Consider the following 3,905-nt stretch of genomic DNA (forward strand, 5'->3'; position numbering starts at 1 on the left):
AAAAGAACAGACCAAAAAGTGACAGACTTTTGTGAGTTTTCCTCTCAGGCGGGAGATTCCGTGCGCACGCTTCGATACTCCTGATTGGCCGAGACGTCGCTCGCGCGTATGCTCAAGTTCCCTCTTGAGAGAAGAGAACCGCACATCAACGCCGTCGGCAAAGACGGAGGTTGCGTACCGACCGCGCGTCAAGTAGTTGGCCGTCACGCCGCTCAGGTGGCGCCGCGAGGTACCGACTCGGGCGACCTAACGTTTGCCATGAAAGCTCATCCCTTCCCCGCTCGCAGCGTCCCAACGACAGCGTCGTATCAGTCGCGCGCTTTTAGTATCCTTACGAAGGTCCCGGGTATCGCGCGTCTTGTACCCTTCGAAAGATCCCCGCCGTTCGCAACGGACAGCGAGCCGGACACAGGCACGTAGCTGACCTCTTCGCCATCCTCTCGCGGCAGGACAACGACGGTGCTCGTGACAGCCGGCGAAGGCTGTTTTTTATGATCTCGCAGCGGACGTGCGCGGTTGTGCGAAACAGACAGGAGCAACAGCGGCGTCCGTAGACGCGTCTTCGAGGGGGTGAGTTCGTTGTACTTCTTCTTGCATACCGTTATTCTGCAATTCGCGGGATGGAACTGCGCGAGCGAGCGCGAATTTCGGTCTTGACGAGCCGCGACGTCGCGTGAGAATCTCGGGATCGATCGTCGTCAATTGACGCGCTTTATTTTGAATTCCACCATTCGACGCGATTGATCATGGCGTCCTGTAAATGAAGTCGGACTGAAATTTTCGCATTCCGCAATTTTCAACGTGCATGTGTGCGTGCGTGCACGCGAGTGTATGTGTCCGTCGCTCCGCGCACTTGCTCGCCGGAGGGGAGAAGTGCTTTTCAGCGAAGAGCGGCCGAAGGCTCGCCGCGAAACGTATTGCGTGAGAAATCGCGCGGATGGCGGCTTCTCTCGGCGTCTTTTCCTCTTGCTCCTCTTCTCGCGCCTCCATCGCCGAGCGACACGTTCGGACTCGAATATTTTATTTGGCGAGATCGAATCCACGTGATGCCGGCGACGTTATTACGAGACGCGCACAAACGGCCCCGGCGTCGGATTTGCGCAAAATTTCAGGCAGATCTTTGGCACGCACGTTCTTTTTTTACGTACCATTCTAGTCGAGCTGAAATTAACGATTTTCCGTGTTTGTATCTGGTCTATGAGAAAAAAACAAACAAACCTTTTCTCAGCGCGGGCGAGAACGCGAAGATCTTGTCTTTTGTTAATTGCTTGGAACATTGTAGCTGGCGAAATTGGCCGTACTTGCTTCGGTTTCATGCAGCTCGTAATAGCACTTCCGGTATAACGTTGCATTATACGTTTTCGCGCGAAACGGAGCACCTCCAGCGAAGGGAACGCGCGTGGAGAAAGTTTTCGTATTTCTATTAGCACGCTACGTCTACCTCTAATTGATTTACCGTTCAGGCTTTGTCGGAAATTACACGTTTGTGTGTATGTGTGTGTGTGTGTGTACGTGAAACAATTACCCATTTCTTTAACTCCACGTGCTGAGAACACAAAGAAATTTCCCGCGTTAGCGGGAATAACAATCACAGAACGTAATGAAAGAACGACTACGAACAAAGTATGCAGAAACAGAAAGACAAGAGCAATGTTGTAAGTCGATTGACAGCAAAGGTCAAAATGAACTCATAATGTTCTGTTTTTGTAGAATACCGTAAAAGTGCCAATTCCCCCGGATACGTATCTCTAATCCTGGACATTCTTATTATTTTGGCCTTTAAATACAAATATAAACATAGAAAAAAATATACGTATATCCTCAATACTTGTATATGTATTTTATGTATTGAAGGTTTAAATATTTATATCTTGGGACCAAAACAATGTCCAGGATTAAGTATATGTTTGGGCATAGTACTTTTACTTTAACGTGAACATGTTCGTACATTGTATATTGCCTACTACTGCTCAATATTCAGCGCTTCGAGGCACACGCAACAAGCGCGGCCACGCGCTCGCTTTCATCCTCCGTTCAGGAGAGTTGATCCGCAAAAACGTAGCTTTCTGTTCGCATAAGACTGAGAACGACAATCCTAGGATTCCTATCGCTTTTCACGCAGGACAGCTGCACCAATATCGATATCTTCAGTCTCGCAGTATCAAATAGCATACGCAATAGTCTCCGATAAACCTTCAACTCTCTGTTCGGAAAGCGATGGCGTTTTGCGTTTCAGAATTGCGCGATTTTTCGCGAAGCGGGTCTCCTCTATTAGTGTCTGATTATCTCAAGTTAACGTGCCGAGCCGTATATCACGCATGAGATGATTTAAGGAGTCACATTGGTTACATTAGGACGATACTGATTCGACCATTCGGGAATGAAAGGAATCGTTCCCAAGCGTCTTGCAACGTAATGCGATACGCGTCGCGCACAATTGCGCGTAATGAACAGCGGGTTAAATAGAACTAAAACGGGACGGTTCAGCGTCGTGGACGAGCGTCGCGACGGTCAGACGTAAACCGATCGATCGCGTGACACCGGTCCTCGAACTTGCTAGATAGCAGTTGGCTAGGCGGTCGGTGCATATACTTAGCGATATGCATCCTCGCGCGTAGAAAATGCTGTAGCAAAAATTGCGTTAGAATTACGCTTCTTTTTGCAATGTTTCTGGTAAAGCTAAACTGTACGGAAATTGTAGTACGACTCGAGTCAAAATTTTGATCCTACTTTCAGTCTTACTGATCCATTCAACATCTATTTTGATACTCTGAAATCTACATCAACCTCTTTTCATGCTATTTAACCTACTCGAGTTTTTGTATTTTAACGAGAGGACTAGAAAAGTTTGTCCAAGTATTTCGTAAACAGTCTGTATACTGAGAAAAAAGCAATTGAATCGACAAAATCGACGGTCATGCACTTTCAAAGAGATATTGTATCTATTGAATAAATTACGCTTTAGTGCAATAATAAATTGCGTTGATGTAGGTACTGAGTCGCTATCATTGAATCAATTTATAACTCATCACAGCAACTACATAATTTGTTTGTATTGTTAACAAATTAATGTAATTCATTCAAGCAGAGTCTCATTAACTTCATGCTAATCATGTTTTTCTCAGTGTGGAAATGGTGTGTAAAATTAACGACCTACATAATGTGAAAAGCATTCAAGTATTGATGGTAATTTTATAGTAAAAGGTCAAACGCGTGTACGATATTTTTAGTAATTTCGGTCATAATTCTGTACGGTCCAAGATTACAAAAGCCTCGTTGTAATTTTTGCTATAACATTTTCTCTCTGTACTCCGCGTTCTGCACGAGACCGTATTTACCTGCCGCGAATTTGCACAATGGCGTCATAATTTGATTAATTTGCTAATTTACGTACACTTCTCGGCCGCCTCTTGCAATTTCGCACACCAAGGCATTTTATTTCCGTTAATTGAATAAACTCAAAACTGTAAATATAAACCGGAACCTGTTGCTCATTATGCAAACACGCGCGTCAACGCGCGCGATTCGTGCTTCCATTTCATCGAGCAGTTTATTTCACACTATGTGTTTGCTTTTTCGATTATTAATATCTCATTGTAAAATTTGCTCATGGCATTTTGGTATGGATACGTGGGTTAAATTTCGTATAAATTTCGACCGGCTGCTTTGCGCACGGATGCAGCTCTCCACCTCGCTTTAATGATACTCACGAGTGTTCTCTTTTCGCAAATTTAATCGCGCACTCTTGATCACGAGAATGGAGTGGCTCGACCGGCCGCGGTAAATCAAATTAAATTTGGTTGATCGAGGTAGCACGCTAAATCATTTAAGCGTGCACGCGAGCACGCCTTGCGGAGAGAAAGAGGGAGAGAGAGAGAGAGAGAGAGAGAGAGAGAGAGAGAGAG

At 45.5% G+C, this 3,905-nt stretch overlaps 1 protein-coding gene across 1 annotated transcript in view; it reads left to right on the top strand.

Annotated features, from left to right (window-relative positions):
- Positions 1-285: 285 nt before the first annotated feature.
- Positions 286-3,905, top strand: part of LOC116853891 (neurotactin) — a 41,650-nt gene continuing 38,030 nt past the window's right edge. The window contains exon 1 of the mRNA XM_032835210.1: positions 286-570. The gene's annotated coding sequence lies outside the window, so the exon portion shown is untranslated. The remainder of the gene's footprint in view (positions 571-3,905) is intronic.

This window comes from Odontomachus brunneus, unplaced genomic scaffold, assembly GCF_010583005.1.
Source record: "Odontomachus brunneus isolate Ranch 3 - 2012 unplaced genomic scaffold, Obru_v1 Obru_scaffold_007, whole genome shotgun sequence".
Classification (NCBI taxonomy): Eukaryota; Metazoa; Arthropoda; class Insecta; order Hymenoptera; family Formicidae; genus Odontomachus; species Odontomachus brunneus.